Source organism: Macaca mulatta, chromosome 11 (genome assembly GCF_049350105.2).
Source record: "Macaca mulatta isolate MMU2019108-1 chromosome 11, T2T-MMU8v2.0, whole genome shotgun sequence".
In the NCBI taxonomy this organism is placed as follows: Eukaryota; Metazoa; Chordata; class Mammalia; order Primates; family Cercopithecidae; genus Macaca; species Macaca mulatta.
The window spans coordinates 123,582,268-123,600,897 of NC_133416.1; the positions used below are offsets into that span (position 1 = coordinate 123,582,268).

The 18,630-nt window shown below is 44.2% G+C and overlaps 1 long non-coding RNA gene across 1 annotated transcript in view; it reads right to left on the minus strand.

Moving 5' to 3' along the window:
* Positions 1-540: 540 nt before the first annotated feature.
* LOC144332713 (uncharacterized) overlaps positions 541-18,630 on the minus strand; it is a 37,196-nt gene continuing 19,106 nt past the window's right edge. Inside the window, exon 4 of the long non-coding RNA XR_013400720.1 lies at positions 541-1,536. This is a non-coding gene — a long non-coding RNA (uncharacterized LOC144332713). The remainder of the gene's footprint in view (positions 1,537-18,630) is intronic.

An 18,630-nucleotide genomic window follows, 5' to 3' on the forward strand; every position in this document is an offset into this window, starting at 1 on the left:
ACGCTGAAGGAGATGAAGTGACCAGCCCTGGGTCACTTCCTGGTAAACTGTGGTGCCAGGCTTTGGACTCAAGTCTCATGCTTGAAACTCCAGCTGTCACACTTTTTAACATTTTTACCAGGTAAAAGTGGATTGGGAACTCCAGATGCCAAATGTGGCCTGATATCTACCATTTCCGAACTGTCTTAATATTGAGCAGAATTAAATATAGGGAATTGGGCTGGGTTCGGTGGCTCACGCCTGTAATCCTAGCACTTTGGGAGGCCGAGGGAGTGGATTGCCTGAGCTCAGGAATTTGAGACAAGTCTGGGCAACATGGTGGAACCATGTCTCTACTAAAATACAAAAAATTAGCCGGGTGTGGTGCCTGTCTGTAATACCAGGCTGAGGCACAAGAATTGCTTGAACCCGCGAGGCAGAGGTTGCAGTAAGTCGAGACGGCACCACTGCACTCCAGCCCGGGAGACAGAGTAAGACTCTGTCTCCAAAAAAAAAAAAAAAGAAAAAAAAAAACAATTAAACACAGAAAATTGCATCCCATAAGCCTTTAATGTACACGGACTCAGTCATGTATGTTTGTGAAGAGAAAGTAAGAATAATATAATAAGGACAGGCAGTTTGCTTCTGCAGGCTGTGGAGTGGGAGCATGTCCAGGGTGAGGTTAAGGTGGCAGCTGCAGATGGCTGATCCTCCACCAGCCTCAGGAATCACCAGCTTCTTTTCCCATGTGGCCCTTTGCTGCCCTGAGTAGGAGTCCAGTGTTTATACATGTTTTTACAATATTGAAAGATTAACATTTCCCCTACAATTTGACCTCTAAATACAAGGAAACGGCTTCATCTGGTTCCCAACCAAATAATAACGTGGAATCAACTGGCTGGGCAGGACTTACTGTATTGAGAGATGATCTATGGATGGCCAGTGTAGCTGCTTCCCATGGGACTTGTGAGGGAATTTTGGGATATATGTAACTGTATTAGGGTTCTCTAGCGGGACAACACTAATAGGATAGATGTGTATATAAAGGGGAGTTTATTAAGGAGTATTGACTCACACGATCACAAGGTGAAGTCTCACAATAGGCCGTCTGCAAGCTGAGGAGCCAGGAAGTCAGTCCGAGTCCCAAAACTTCAAAAGTAGGGAAGCCGTCAGGGCAACCTTCAGTCTGTGGCCGAAGGCCTGAGAGCCCCTGGCAAACCACTGGTGCAAGTCCAAGAGTCCAAAAGCAGAAGAACTTGGAGTCCGATGTTCCAGGGCAGGAAGCATCCAGCACAGGAGAAAGATGAGGCTGGAAGACTCAGCCAGTCTAGTGCTTCCATGTTCTTCTGGCTGCTTTAATCCTAGCCGTGCTGGCAGCTGATTAGATGGCGCCCACCCAGTTTGAGGGTGGGTCTGCCTCTCCCAGTCAGATGTTAACAGACACACCCAGGAATAATGCTTTGCATCCTTCACTCCAGTCAAGTTGAGAATTCATATTAACCATCACAATGACCATCGCCAAAAATCACCATGCTGATTTTTGATCCCAAGGTATACCTGAGAAGTATTGGGGAAACATCAAAACCAGACACAAATTAAAATACAAAAGAAAGAAAACTTTGACATTTTTTTGAGTGCTAGACATTCTTCTGAGAAGTTCCTGTATACTAGCTCATTTAGTCATCAGAACATGACTATTAGGTAGGTACTATCATGATCCTTCCCATTTCACAGATGAAGCAACTGAGGGACAGAGAGATTCAGGAACTTGCCCAAGGACCTGGCTGGAGTGACAGAACCATGATTTGAATGCAGATAGACTAGGCCTACCACACTAAACCACATTCCTATCTCCCCAACCAGACAGTGATCTCCAGGAAACTTGAATTAGGGTTCCTCATCTTTTCATCTTCCCCAGGTCTGGCCCTGTCCTGTGATCACTGGGAATTCAATAAAGGCTCTTTTCAACTTGAATTGACTTCTTCGGTTGTTGACTATCCTTTAAAACATTTTGACAGAGGAAAAAGAACAACTGCCCAGGAACTCAGCATTTAGAGGCAATCTATAGCTTCTTAAACACAGCAAAAGGAGTGGAAATAGGATAGTAAAATGAAATATAAATAGCTTCACCATTATCCATAGAACCCACTATGAAGCATAGCAGTGGCTGGTCTCTCTCACTCTCTCTAAAATACAACCTCTTTGCAATGTTTTGTTTTTGTTACTGTTTCTGTTCAGGTAAAAGGATTACAAATAAAGGGTTAAACATTTTAGTGAGAATTGTATTAATTGGGCCAGAGGTTGAATGTAGGCCTATATTTGTCCTAACACTGAAAAATGTTTTGCAAAGCCGTATCATGTATTCGAGGTAGCAGGGGAAAGGCTTAGCCTACTCAAGACAATTGGTTTTGTTTGTTTGTTTTTTGTTTTTGAGACAGAGTCTCACTCTGTCACCCAGGCAGGAGTGCAGTGGCGTGATCTTAGATTGCTGCAACCTCCACCCCCAGGGTTCCAGCAATTCTCCTGCCTCAGCCTCCCCAGTAGCTGGGACTACAGGCATGTGCCACCACGCCCAGCCAAGACAACTGTTTTCAAGCAAGTTGACAACCACTTTGCCAGAGTTCCTTTAATGAGCTAATTACAAAGGGCTCTTAGGTGTCCTCTGAAGCCAGTTCTGGAGGAGCTCCACTTAAGAGACACTGAATGAGTCATTAGCACCTGAAATACTATACACACTGTTGGCTCTTGGAACATGTAATGGAATTAATGTTTTTGCCACTTCAGACTGATCTTCTGTAGTAGTCAGGGAGTTTTCAGTTGTAAGCAACAGAAAACCAATTCAAATTGGCTTACACAGAGAGGAGTGTGTGCGAGCATTAGGCATGGCTGAATCTCTGTGCTTGAAGGCTATCAGCAGGAATCTGACTGTGTCCATTTCTTGGCTTTTCTTCCTTTGTGTTTGTTCCATTCTTAAGCAGGCTTTCTCTAAATGGTGTTAACACTGTTTCTAGCAGTTTCAGCCTCATATGCCATCACCTAGCACCCCAGTGGAAAGACAGCATCTACTTGTCAATAATTCTAGCAAAAATCCCAGGGCTAGGATTCCTTGACTCTGATTGCCTTAGCTTGGATTACATGTCCACCCTTGAGCCAATCCTGGGGGCCAGAACAATGTAATAGTCTTATTGGTCAGAACTGAGTCAAACCAAGACATGAGTGGGCCCCACTGAATCACATGGTTCTAGATGGAAGGCGGTAGTTTCCCAGATAAATATCCAGGTTCAGATGCCAGATGATGGGGATGGGAGGTAAGGGGGATTGGAGACCGGGCAGGCAAAACTAATGAACGTCCCTGGAGCCTTCCCCCTAAATAATTTCCAACAAGCCAGGTGTTACCAGTCTGAAGGACTTCATATGGTTTATAAGCAAAACTTAGATATTTGCTCAGATATCTGAGGTTTAAAACATGGCCTATATTGGCTACAACATTTTGGAAATATTTTCTGCAAATTGTACTCACCCACATGGCTTGAAGTTTGGGGGTTTTCCTTTTTTCTTTTATTAAATAAAAAAAATTTTTTTAAATTCTTGGAACAAGTCCTTAAGAAAAAGAGGAACAGAAATGCCACAACATGATTTGAAACAGACGACTCTGAGAGCAAAATTTGCGTGGCAAATTAGCACACAGTTGACATTCCTTCTGTCCTGATGGCATTTCTGATGTTGAATAATATTCTTGGGATTTCTCTCTAAACTATTATGCCTTTTATTTTTTATGTTAATGACTTTGTTCCTAATTACAATAGCAATACCTGCCTAATTCAGAAAGAATTGAATGTATCAAGAAAGTATCCACAGTGAGCTCACACACACACACACACACACACACACACACACACAGTTCATTGCCCACCATTCTCGTTAGGAACATCTGTTTAATAAGCGTCATGCCCTAGGTGTTAGATAGTCCCTGTCCTAGTCCCATTTCACAGATGGGGAAGCTGAGGCTCACAGTATTCAAGCTGATAAGTAGCGGGGCTAAGAATTCAACTCTTATCTGTCTGAGCACAAAGCCTTGGCCTTAATCGCTATATTATTCCTGCACTCTATCCTGTTGCCCAAATATTTTCAAAACTAACCTTACAGAAATGGTGTATTGTTCATAATGTTTTATAGCTTGCTCTTTTTTTTTTTTTTTGAGATGGAGTCTCACTGTGTCACCCAGGCTGGAGTGCAGTGGCATGATCTTGGCTCACTGCAAGCTCCGCCTCCGGGGTTCAGCAATTATCTGCCTCAGCCTCCCAAGTAGCTGGGATTACAGGCGCCTGCCGCCATGCTCGGCTAATTTTTTGTAGTTTTAGTAGAGACGGGGTTTCACTATCTCGGCCAGACTAGTCTTGAACTCCTGACCTCGTGATCCACCCACCTTGGTCTCCCAAAGTGTTGGGATTACAGGCGTGAGCCACTGTGCCTGGCCAGCTTGCTTTTTAAAATACCACATTTTCTCATGTCATTTAATACTCTTTCACATAATTTCTTTTGGATTGCACTGCGTCTATCACATGGACGTGCCATCATTTACTTAGCTAATCCTCAATTATTGGACATTTAGGTTGCTCCTAATTTTGAAAAATGTATTTGTTTATTTATTTATTTTTGAGATGGCATCTCACTCTGTTGCCCCAGGCTGGAGGGCAGTGGTGCTATCTCAGCTCACTGCAACTTCTGCCTCCCAGGTTCAAGCAATTATCGTGCTTCAGCCTCCAGAGTAGCTGGAACTACAGGTGTGTGCCACCACACCCAGCTAAATTTGTATTTTTAGTAGAGACAGGGTTTCACCATGTTGGCCAGGCTGGTTTCCAACTCCTGACCTCAAGTGATCCACCTGCTTCAGCCTCCCAAAGTGATGGGATTACAGTCGTGAGCCACTGAGCCTGGCCTAATTTCTTTAGTAATATATATACACATGATAGACACATACATACTATATATACACACATACATATACAATATATATACATACATATATATACACATATATATACACATATATACATATATACACACATATATACACATATATATACATATATATACACATATATATGGGTTTTTTTTTTTTTAGATGGAATCTCGCTCTGTTGCCCAGCCTGGAGTACAGTAATGTGATCTCAGCTCACTGTAACCTCAGCCTCCTGGGTTCAAGTGATTCTCCTGCCTCAGCTTCCTGAGTAGCTGGGATTACAGGCGCGCACCACCACACCTGGTTAACTTTTGTATTTTTAGTAGAGACGGGGTTTCACCGTTTTGGTCAGACTGGTCTCAAACTCTTGACCTCGTGATCCACCTGCCTTGGACTCCCAAAGTGCTGGGATTACAGGCGTGAGCCACCACACCTGGCTTAGTATTATATTAATGCTGCAGTGAACCACCTTGGAGAAATATTTCCCCATACAACTCTGATTACGTCCTTAGGACAAATTCCTAGAATTACTGGATCAAAAAGATTTTGTATATTCAGTGTTTAATAGCTATTGCCAAATTGTTCTTTAGAAAGGCAGACCCAATGTGCAATCCTAAGATAACTTCCCTCCCTCCCTCCCTCCTTCCTTCCTTCCTTCCTTCCTTCCTTCCTTCCTTCCTTCCTTCCTTCCTTCCATTCTCTTTCTTGAGACAAGTTCTCGCTATACTGCCAAGTTGGCTTTGAACTCCCATCTCAGGAGATCTTCTCATCTCAGCCTCCTGAGTAGCTGGGACTCCAGGCGTGCACCACTGTGCCTGGTGAACCCGTGAGTTTCTACTTTCCCACTCGGGCCCATTATACCTCTTCTTCAGAGATGACTAATCATGAGCTAATTGTGCGTCTCATCTCCTGCAATGGGGAATAGAGTCCCTTTCAACATATAAATCATTCAGTAGTATTCAAATGGCTTAATGCAAATGCAATGGTAAAAAAAAAAATTGCTCAGTGATAATTTGCATCCCAACCATCACCACTGTCTGTATTAGGAGAGTTTATAATCATTTTTCCCCAACCTTTGTGACTGAAACAATGTCCTGGGTATAGGATTATAGCCAGCACCATCAAGGTAACTCTGGGTATGGGCCGGGCACAGTGGCTCACGCCTGTAATCCCAGCACTTTGGGAGTCCACGGTGGGCGGATCAAGAGGTCAGGAGATCGAGACCGTCCTGGCTAACATGGTGAAACCCCGTCTCTACTAAAAATGCAAAAAAATTAGCCAGGCGTGGAGGCGGACACCTGTAGTTCCAGCTACTTTGGAGGCTGAGGCAGGAGAATGGCATGGACGTTTGCACTCAGGAGGCTGAGGCAGGAGAATGGAGGTGGCGCTTGCAGTGAGCCGAGTTCGCGCCACTGCACTCCAGCCTGGGCAACAGAGCAAGACTCTGTCTCAAAAAAAAAAAAAAAAAAAAAAAAAAAAGGTAACTCTGGGTATGAATCTGTTGCTAGTGGGAGAGATGCGCTGGCTTTAGTGAAGGGTGATGATGTGGCTAATCTGCTGCAGCGACCTTCTGACTGTAGGTGGTTATGTTGACATCCCTGCCTGTGGTGCTCTGCTTTGAGGAGCCATGGTCAGCTGTTTTCTGTCTAATTGGACTGGGCTCATGACCTACCGTGTAGTCAGACTCAAAACACAAGAGAATCAGAACTCTCTGAGAAATTTATTTATTAATTCACTTACTTTTGAGACAGAGTCTCGCTCTCTCACCCAGGCTGGAGTGCAGTGGCATGGTCATAGCTCATGGAAGCCTCAACCTCCTGGGCCCAATTGACCTTCCCACCTTAACCTCTCGAGTAGCCGGGACCACAGGCGTGCGCCACCACGCCTGGCTAATTTTTGTATATTTTTTATTTTTTTGTAGAGACGGAGTTTCAACATGTTACCCAGGCTGGTCTTGAACTCCTGGCCTCAAGTGATCTGCCTGCCTTAGCCTCAGCCTCTCAAAGTGCTGGGATTACAGACGTGAGCCACCATACCTGGCCTCTTTCAGAAATTTAAACTTGAAGAACTGAAACAATTGAAGGCAAGCAAAGGGTAGCTGAATCCAGCAGTGGAAAGGGGAAAATCGAAGGGCAGATTCCGTAGTCCAAGAGTTCGTGACTCTATGTCAAGCACAGGCTTGGCACGCTGTTGATGTTCAATACGTATTTGTTATTGAATGAATGAGCGGAAGGATTTGATGATAGCCGACCTCTCTCTTCTTTCTGCGTCCAGGGTGCCTCCCCCTTCTGGTAACAGCATCCCCATTCCTTTGGGAGCCTGCCTAGAATGTTAATTCTAGCTGGGGGAGTTCTAATTGTAATTCTAAAATGTAATTCTAGCAGGGGGAAGGCAGGTTCCCTAAGAAATGGGAAAGAGAGGTTCACTCCATATGGATTGGCACTGTCTACCTGAACCACCTGAATTAAGAAGGGTGGTATCCTCAGCTCTTGAGGCTGCCCGTGATGTGACACTAGTGTCCTTTTCTGCTTCTATGCTCACACTCCTGCTTGGCTTCTTTCCCTTCCCTGGATGTCCCCTTTTCTGTTTTGTTTGTTTGTTTGTTTGCTTGTTTTTTTGACACAGAGTCTCAATGTGTTGCCCAAGCTGGAGTGCAGTAGCCAGATCTTGGCTCACTGCAACTTCTGCCTCCTGGGTTCAAGCAATTCTTGTGCCTCAGCCTTCCAAGTAGCTGGGATTACAGGTGCCCACAACCATGCTCAGCTTATTTTTGCATTTTTAGTAGAGATGGGGTGTGACCATGTTGGCCAGGCTGGTCTCGAACTCCTAGCGTTAAGTGATCCACCTGCCTCTGCCTCCTAAAGTGCTGGGATTACAGCTGTGAGCCACCGTGCCCGGCCCTAACTCTTGTGTGAGCTTGGGAAAGTTAATTAACCTCTCTGAGCCTCAGTTTCCTTAGCTGTGAAATGGGGATAAAAGTGAGATAACACCCATAAAGCAGCTGGAACAGAGCTGCCACTTCGTGTCTTTTGTTAAATATGAGCCCTGCCCCATCCCAGAGATTTGGGGAATAACTGCAGGAAAGTCCATGGTCACGGCGGGCAGTATAGTGTGACAATTAAGAGCGTCAGCTCTAGCTCTGTCATTTAGTAGCCCTGTGACCTTGGGTAAGTTTACGTAACCTCAGTCTCCTCACTTTAAAGTGGGATAATAATAGCGCCAACATCTGAGAGCCATTGTGAGGAATAATGGAGAGGATTGAGAAACGTGCCCAGGAGGTGGGCTTGGCTCTGAAGAAGCACTCAATGAATGGCAGCTATTTTTTGGCGGAAACCATGGGGGGAGATGCTTTCTTTTCTCGGTAGGGTTACTAAACTGGTAGAATGTGAGCCTAGAGCTGCCAGCAGCCATCTGTGGGAGGCCCCGCCTGCGAACAAAGCCAGCCCAAAGAAGGCTGAGCAGCACAGAGGTGGACAGGGAGGGACTCCTGGTGACTTTTTTTTTTTTGGTAATGCAACTTTTTTTCTTTCTTTCTTTTTTTTTTTTTTTCCCCTCGAGTTTTACTCTGTCATCTGGGTTGGAGTGCAGTGGCACGATCTCAGCTCACTGCAACTTCTGCCACCCGGGTTCAAGAGATTCTCCTGCCTCAGCCTCCTGAGTAGCTGGGATTACAGGCGTGCGCCACCATGCCCAGCTAATTTTTGTATTTTTAGTAGAGACGAAGTTTCACCATGTTGGCCAGGCTGTTCTCACATTCCTGACTTCAAGTGATCTGCCTGCCTTGGCTTTCCAGAGTGCTGGGGTTACAGGCTTGAGCCACTGTGCCCGGCCTGTAATGCAATTTTTAAAAATAACACTAAAAACTTATTACTGTGGGGTTGTACCAGACATGCATTTAACTCATGCAAATCCAACTCTGCATGCTTGCCTTGGTAATGAGGAAGTGAGTATAATCCTCCAGAACCAAACGGCCAGGGAGGAGGCCTGAGTGCCAACCCAAATGGGTTGTAGAGGACTGAACTCCTCTTTCCCTGGCTTCTGTAGCTGAGGGAGGCACAAAACCAGTGGTTCCCAACTTTATCCCAATGCTTAGTACCAAGATGCTCTTTTTATTATTTATTTATGTATTTATTTATTTAGAGACAGGGTCTTTCTCTGTTGCCCAGACTGGAGTACAGTGGTGTGATCATGGCTCACTGTAGCCTCCAACTCCTGGGCTCAAGTGATCCTCCCACCTCGGCTTCTGAGTAGCTGAGACTACAGGTGTGTCACACCAGCACATCCAGCTAATTTTTAAATTTTTTGTAGAAACGAGTCTCGCTATGTTGTCCAGGCTGGTCTCGAACTCTTGAGCTCAAGTGATCCTCCTGCCTCAGCCTCCCAAAGTGCTGGGATTACAGGTGTGAGCCACTGTGCCCGTCCAGGATGCCCTTTTCTAAACCTTCAAAAATATCACCAATCTGCACATGAGTGTTTTCTCATGAGAAAAGGCATAACAACAAAAAGCCACTATGAATTAGTGTGTACTTTTAAAGAATTTTTTAAAATTGCACTAGCGCTGAAAAATTATTCATGTGTCTATATGTGGGAGGTATTGTTTATTCATTCTACGGACCATTCCATCTGCACTTTGGGTATGCAGACTCCTGCTGTATGACTCTGGAGCCCAACCCCCAACACCTCTGCAGCCCTTGGGTTCCAGTGGTGCAGTTCTTGGTATGTGGCCTGCAGCCCACTGAGTGGGTCTAAGCTCCTTTCTACAGGCCATCAACTGATCCCAAAAGGTCACATTCTTCCTCTGGTTCTTATGAACAAGTTACACATATATCTGTCGATTTCCAGCTTGAAGCATGACTAAGTGCCACTTTCTAGGAACCTACTAAGTGAGTTACTACAATTGACTAGTCATAACTAAAATTAGAGCGTTACTGGGAATTACCGAGAACTCAGCCGCAGGGTTCTTCTGGAAGCCTGGCTCCTGCATGATGCTTTTCAACACTGAAAAACTCCTACTGCACGAGTCACAAAGCAGGAACTGGTGGCTGCAGATGGGAGGAAGGGTCTTTGGCCTTGCCTAAGTGAGCCAAAGATCAAAAGCATTTGAGAGCCACTGTTCTAGGATCTGGAAATTCAGTAATCTACTTTCTGGGGTGCTTTAGTCCCCCATCTTGATATCCCTGACATTTCCAGCTGCTCTTAACGTCATTCCCAACTTACACCTTTAGACCACAATAAGTTACCTATGAAGCATGCTTTAAACAACTGATATCATAAATAACATTAAAATTCCAGTTCTGACCTCTAAATGCCTAAGCCAACCTTCATTTAGTTAATAAATATTTATTAATACTCAAATATATTCAGGCATATATTAGATCCAGGGCATGTAGTAGTCATCAAGACTGTTGCATTCCCTGTCTGCATAGAACTTATGGTCTGGTATCAGAAAAAGACACTATATAAATACACGAAGCAATCATGAAATTTTATGTGCTTAAAAAAATAAAGTATCGAGGTAGAGGCCTGGTGCAGTGGCTCATGCCTATAATCCCAGCACTTTGGGAGGCCGAGGTGGGGGGATCATTGGAGGTCAGAAGTTTGAGACCAGCCTGAATAACACGGGGAAACCCCGTCTCTACTGAAAGTACAAAAAATTAGCCAAGCGTAGTGGCGCATGCCGGTAAACCCAACTACTGAGGAAGCTGAGGCACAAGAATCACTTTGAACCTGGGAGGCAGAGGTTGCAGTGAGCCAAGATCGTACCACTGCACTCCAGCCTGGGCAAGAGAGCAAAATTCTGTCTCCAGAAAAAAAAGTATTGAGGTAGGAGAATAGCATAGGAGTCCCTATTTAAACACAGTGGTCGGGAAAGATGTCTTAGTCTATTTTATGTTGCTGTAAAGGAATACCTGAGGCTAGGTAATTTGTAAAGACCTTTTTTTTGGTGCATGCTGCCACAGGCTGTACAAAAAGCATGGTGCCAACATCGGCTTCTAGTGAGGGCCTCGTGCTGCTTCCACCCAAAGGGAGATAAATAGGAACTGGTGTGTGCAGAGATTGCATGGCGGGAGAGGGCGGAAGAGAGAGGAGAGATGTGCCAGATTCTCAAGGGAACCAATAGAGTAAGGACTCTCCACAAGGGAGGGCATTAATCTGTACATTAATCTGTGCCATTAGGCCCCACCTCCAACACTGGGATCAAATTTCAACATGAAGTTTCCAGGAACAAACATCTAAGCTATAGCAAAAGATGTATCAGCCAGGGTTCAGTGATTGTAAGCAACAGAAAATGATGCTGGAAATGTATTGGAAAGATGTGGGAGATTTGCAGAAGCAATGGAAAAACTGGACCGGGTGAAGGAATGACCAGAACCAGACAAATTCTAGGGATGTAGGGAGAAAGAATGGAGTGTCTCTTAAGTGTCTCACGTACATGACATATCAATGTCAGTCATTGTCTGTCTTTGGTTCATTTGGGTCAAGGGCTCATTCATTTGGCATGGAGGGAAGGGAAGGGCAGGAAACCTTGACTGACAGTTGCTCCAAGGCCATGTAGAATGCAGGAAGAAAATAGGGTTTCCATGGTGGACCCCACTGTCTGGCCAAACCAACATGCATTTCTACCTCATTCCTTCTGTCAATTTCCATTGTCAAGACTAGAAAAACTGAAATGTTTGCCTTCCTAGCCTCCCTTGCAGCAAGGGATAGGTGTATTACACAGGGCTGGCCAATGAGACAAGCTGCTGTGGATGGAAGAAGGTGTTCTGGAAAAACTTTTGTTTTTGAATAAAAGGGATAGGTGTTGCCAGTACCACCACTTCCCACTTCTTCTTGTTTTGAACATGGACATAAATCTTGGAATGACAGTCATCAGCTTTCTTGCAACCATGATAGTAAATGCAAGAGACTCACGGAGATACAGGCTTTGGTATTGCTGGGTTGAATGAACTCTGGAATTACCTGAGCTAGATCTCTTGTTTTGTGAGAAAAATAAATGCCTATTTTTTTAAGTCATTGTTTATCAGGTGGTATTCTGTTACTTGCAGCCAAACATATTTTTAGGTAACTGTGGTAGATTGTATTATTGTTCCCAACTGTTTGCTCTCTTTTTCGTAATGGGATTATATATCCCTGTCCATTGCCATATAAATTTCAGTGCCTCCCAGAGGTGGTGTATCCTTCCCCGCCCCTGACAGACTTGGACACAACTTGTTTTTTGTTTGTTTGTTTGTTTGTTTGCTTTTTGAGACAAGGTCTCACTCTGTCACCCAGGCTGGAGTGCAGTGTTGTGATCTTGGCTCACTGCAACTTCCGTCCCCCGAGTTCAAGCCATTCTCCCACTTCAGTCTCCTGAGTAGCTGGGACTACAGGCACACGCCACCATGCCTGGTGAATTTTAATACTTTTTGGCAGAGATGGGGTTTCACCATATTAGCCAAGCTGGTCTCAAACTCCTGATCTGCCCACGTTGGCCTCCCAAAGTGCTAAGATCACAGGCATGAGCCACTGTGCCCGGCCACAACTTGTTTTGATCAATGAACTGTGAGCAGATATGACAAATGCCAAGTCTGACCAGAAGCTTTAAGAGAGATTGTGTGATTCAGTTCTGTCACCTGCTGTTTTCCATCTGCCATATGGACAGCTTGTCCCAAATAGAGGCTGTTCCTTCAGACTGGGTCCCAGAATGAGAGATGCATGGAGCTGAAGCAGCTGAAATGTAACAAACGTGAAATAAATGTTTGTTCTTGGAAGCCACTAACCTTGGGGTTGTTTGTTACTGCATCAAAGCTGACCAATACACTGAAAATGATGTTGTTACCTCCAAAACTAGTATGAATGTTAGGCATGCAAAATTAATGGTATCCACTGTTGAAGGCCTTACTGAGAACATGACAATATAACTGAGATCTCAAGCATGAAAAGTAATCCACCATGCACGTAATCAGGTGAAGAATATTCTAGGTCAGGGAATCACATACTCAAAGATCTGAACCAGGAAAGTGCTTGGCATTTTACTTTTTTAAGACAGGGTATTACTTTGTCACCCAGGCTGGAATGCAACGGTGTGATCATGGCTCACTGCAGTTTTGACATCCTAGGCTCAAGTGATCCTCCCTCCTTAGTCTCCTGAGAAGCTGGGACTATAGTTACATGCCACTACACCTGGTTCATTTTTTATTTCTAGTAAAGACAAGGTCTTGCTATGTTGCCAAGTCTAGTCTCAAACTCCTGGGCTCGAGCACTCCTCCCACCTTAGCCTTCCAAAGTGCTGGGTTTACAGGAATGAGCCATTGTACCCGGCCATGCTTGGCATTTTTAAGAAACCAATGTCCGCATGACTTTCCTCTGTTCCCATTCTTCTTGTTTTCAGCTCTTTTAGCTTGGACTTCTGTTTCTAGTGCTACTCTCTTCACCTTGGACTTGCTGTTCCAACTCAGCTTCACTGTCCCTGATCATTCATCTCTCTAAGGACTCAGCTTGCTCTCATCTCTGGCTCATTCCACTCTTTACTATTTGGGGTTGTCCATCCCAGCCCTGACCCCAGGAACTGGGTGCAGCCAGAACCCAGCCTGGAAACACAAGGCCAGGCATCTGACAAGGAGGTGGTTTCATTTCACTCCCCAGGCTCATTTTGTGGTATTCCAATTCAGCACTAGGGAAGCAGAAATCCTTCCACAATTCTTAATTGGTGGCCACACAGCTTGTTAAACTTAATGAATGACGCATCATCAACTCATCTCTGACGCGTTGGTGGAAAGTTGAATTCTACAGACAGGTTGGGAAAACAGGTGGGTGAGTGTTTCTCTGTGAGTTTCAGGGGTAGTTTGTATTCCTGGTGGGCACTCCTGGGATACTCAGTCTAAAACAGTCAAAATCTCATGTATATTTTTTTTTTTTTTTTTTTAGATGGAGTCTCGCTCTGCCACCCAGGCTGGAGTGCAGTGGCCGGATCTCAGCTCACTGCAAGCTCCGCCTCCCGGGTTCATGCCATTCTCCTGCCTCAGCCTCCCAAGTAGCTGGGACTACAGGCGCCCGCCACCTCGCCCGGCTAGTTTTTTGTATTTTTTAGTAGAGACGGGGTTTCACCGTGTCAGCCAGGATGGTCTCGATCTCCTGACCTCGTGATCCGCCCGTCTCGGCCTCCCAAAGTGCTGGGATTACAGGCTTGAGCCACCGCGCCCGGCCTAATCTCATGTATATTAAATGAATGATATACTTGCTCCCAAATCCTGTGAAACAGACTCATTTTACTATACCTCCCTGCCCTCAAGTTCTACCCCGAGAACCCTGTCACAGCCTGGCAATGCCTCCCCCTTCTCACGCCCCAGTCCCTCAGCTTCTCGGGAGGCCTCTCAGTTATTTATTTCTCACCCTTGTTTCTGAGAAACTTGTGTCTTTTAAATAAATCCTGTCTTGCTCAGGTGAGCCTGATTGGATCTCTGTTCCTTACAACTCGAGATGTACAGACCAGCCCGCCTGTCCCCCATTTTGCCCATGGCTGTCATCTGGTGGAGATCATAGTAAGATTATTTGGAGAAGTGATGGCTGCCAACCCCAAACCTCACTGTCAAAAGAGCAGAAGGCTTTGGCTCTTTTTACAATGGAGTGAAGATGAACCTAGCAAAGAGATGCTGGGAAAGGGTGGGAAAGCAGAGAGATAGAAACAAGGAGTTAGAGGCTGTGTAAAAGATGGAAGAGGCTGATGGCTCTTCCAGAATTCACAAGCTGGGGTCCTTGGGACCCAATTCAGCTTTGCAAGCATGTTTTGTTGGGCTGAAACCATGTCTTTTAAAAATGTTCAGTGTAAATTCTTTGATGACAAGAATGCACTTTTCTGTTCGTCATAGTCCCCACCACTCCCTATTGTCCTCCCAATGGCTTGCTCCACTTAATTGGATTCTAATGGTCTAGTTCTACAGCCAGTTGAGTTTGTCATCTGTGCTTTATGTAAAAAGCCTGGGTAGAGGCTTTTTAGGAAAGGGTTAGAGAGGCTCTATCATTAAGTTTAACCCTTATCTTACATTTGAAATCTTACACTTCTACCAGAGCCCCACCCTATGAGCCTTATCATGTCAATGCATTGAATGTGCTAAATAAAGAGTGATGTGCAAACCCGCGTTGGAAGTAAAGGCAGCATCTCGTGTTGGACTCGTCTAAGGAGAGGAACTGACACTTCTTACCTGTTACCAAAGACAAGCAGGAGGACACCCTTGAAGAGTTCCCTTTAGAAGCAAAGAGGTTTCTCAGTGGGATCATATCCACCTCTCACCCATCTGACTTCACATGGGAGGAAAAGTCAGAAATGTCTTCCTAAACTAGAAGAGGGGAAAAGGAAAACGCACTTATGGACTGCCGATGATAGGGAAGAGAGCAGGGGGCACCGTGTCCAGGTCTTGCAAGAGACACTCAGGCAGCATTCCAGGCTCAGCCTGAACTTTCGACCCCATTGTCTACTCTAATTACTGGAACCAGCAGGATTAATTCCTCGGCCTACTTTCCAGTTTTGTTTTTTTTTTTCTGCCACAGAGCGATAAGGCTGCACTGGGCTTCTCTCTGGCATTTGAATGCAGCAGCGAGGTTACATGCACACTGGTGTTAGAGCCAAAGGAGGGTCTCATCTTTGAACTGGGGGTTCGGGATCACTTCTTTTCAGCTGATTCTCAACAAAGAGCGCTCGAGCACATGAAAACATCCCCTACTTTGAGAACAATCAGAGGTAGCAATGAAAACAAGATATTATTTTATACCTGCTAAATCAGCATAAAATTTAAACTGATACATTTAAAAAAAATTTTTTTAACTATCAAATGCTGGTGAGGTTGAAAGAAACCCGATGTTCACAGGTTGCTGGGTGGTACAATTTTATAATACAGCAATATATATCAGGGATCATTTAAAACGATGCTGTCCATTGATTCTGTAATCTCATTCCTGGGAAGTTGTCCAAAGGAAATGATTCCATAGAAGGAAGAGCTGTATACAGAGACCTTCACTGCAGCATAGAGAGAACGGTGTCAAAATGACTCATACGGAGGCTAGCAAACTCATGGGCCAAATTCTGCCAGAGGCCTGTTTTTGTATGACCAGCCAGCTAAGAATGTTTTTTCTTTAAATCCTTTTTAAAAGAATATTAACATGAACAAAAAAATGTAAAGTATGGCCAGCAAGTTAAGAATGTTTTTTCTTTAAAGGCTTTTTAAAAGAACATGAACATGAACAAAAAAAAGTGTAAAGTTAGCTGACCTCTAGAATAAGAAAAAATTGGGTAAAGATTATAGAACAGCATGGAAAAATGTACACCGTACATCAAGCATTGCGAAATATAAAATGGAATTTCACTATGATATCAACCATTTTAAAAGATGTCCTGTGCGTATGCAGGAAGAGAAGGCGAAGATGAAATCTGTTGTTTGGGAGTGATTTGAAGTAAGTTATTACTCTTAAAATCCCTTCTTATCAGAAACAGCCCAGATGCTCACGGGTAGGGAGTTTATTTTCTAAATGTGGCGTCCTTGTGATGGAGTACTATGCAGCCATTAAAAATGATGCTTTGGGTCTGCATTTGCTGAGATAGAAAGATGCTCATGACATACTGTCAAATGAAAAGGAACATTACAGAATAGCATGCTCAGTGTGTTCTCATTTATATAAATTGAATACTGATCCATTTCCTTGTGTATGCATAGAGAACAATCTAGAAGGGCAAATACCAAATATGTTTGTAGCAATTATCTCTGGGTGATGGAATTTGGGGTGAATTTTATTTTTACTATTTGAAGGTTTGTATTTTTCTCAAGGGACTACTTATTATCTTTATAATTTTAAAAAAACTTTCCTGAAAACTTAAAAATTTGACATTGGCAAGGAAGCCAAGGCTCTAGGAATTTGCTGTGCTCTCCCCTGTCTATCTTTTCACTGCCTTCACCTCAAATGCCACTGCCTCCAGCCTCTGGCTCCCAGACACAGGCCCAGGACTTGCTTTGGCTGCAAAATTTAAGGTGATGCCAAAAAACTCAGCAATCAAGATAAACATTTTAATGCCATATTTAAAAAAATCAAAATTAATGGGAAAATCCATGATGAACAAAATATTAACATTTTTAATAAAGGCAGGGTCAGTATTATGGATTTTTCCCTTTTCCTCTGTCTCCAGTATGCCTTGGCGTGGCACTGTTACTGAGTCTGTCTCTGTTTAAGACATTGATGCTTGGTTCACCATGAATTTTTGGCATTAATTTTTATTTTAAAAAATATTGTAATAAAATACTACTTATCTTGATACTGAGCTTTTTGGCACTCCCTTAAATACACTAAAAAATCATTGAATTGGACCTTTTCAAGAGAAAATTATGGTCTATAAATTATACCTCTATAAAGCTGTTTAAAACTTTATTTGTGAATATGAAAATTTGAATTTTGCCTGTCGTTTTCATGTATTACAAAAAGGCAGCAAATCTGCTGCCTGTTTTTAAAATTTTTTTGAGACGGGTCATGCTCTGTTGCCCAGGCTGGAGTGCAGTGGTGCGATCACAGCTCACTGCAGCCTCGACCTCCTGGGCTTGAGCACTCCTCCCACCTCAGCCTCCCAAGTAGCTGGGACTATAGGCATGTACCAATACCCCTGGCTAATTTTTAGAAATTTTTGTAGAGTTGGGGGGTCTCACTATGTTGCTAGGCTGGTCTTGAACTCCTGAGCCCAAGTCATCCTCTCACTTCAGCCTGACAAAGTGCTGGAATTGCAAGTGTGAGCCGCCATACCTGGCCTAAGTTTTAAAATTGTTTGAGAGACAGGGTCTTGCTATGTTGGCCAGGCTATTCTTGAACTCATGGAAGCAATCCTTTCACCTCCACCTCCCAAAGAATTGGCATTACAGGCATGAGCCACCACACTCTGCCTGCTTGCATGTTTCGTATAGCACACGAGTTAAGAATGATTTTTAAACTTCTAAATGGTAGGGGAAAAAATCAAAAGAAGAATGATATTTTGTGATACATAAAAATGACACAAATTTTAAATTACAGCTGACCCCTGAGTTAAAATATGGGAAATAACACAGAACCTGACTTGCATCTATTTAGGCTTACAAAGGAGTCAACTGGCCTCTTGAGGCTGTTTCTCTGAGACAGGATAGGCGAATACCCAGCACTTGGGGTTGTTTTGAGGAAATGAGGGCTGAGCACCTGCACAGAAGACTCTACCTTTGCAGGGTTGACCTTTCCAGGATCAGAGGAGCCAAGCTACCACCCAGGCAGCCTGCTCTGGAAGCACAGGCGTCACTGAACCAGCTCCAATCACCAGTTCTCTTCCTATATCTCTTTGGTCTCTTTCTGCCACAGATATTCCCCACTTCTTGCTCATATTTTTCAGCAGAGTTTTTAATTACTGTCCAAGCAGCCACCACCTAGGAGTTTATCTGCTTCATTACTGTGTGACAGGGCTGTAAAACTGCAGATAACCCTGGCTCTCCGGGCAGGAGGGCCGCTGCCTTATCAGACACCATCTACAATAATTAACCATGCAGGGAAATAAAAACAAATATTGGACAACAGATGCTTCATCTGTGACCAAAAGCCCCTGACTCAACGAAAGCCAACTGGGCTCTGCCTCGATGGCTCTCACTGAAGTGTTCCTGAAAATCTCCACCCTCAGAGCTCCTGTTTTACCCACCTGTTCCCTCTGAGTAGCA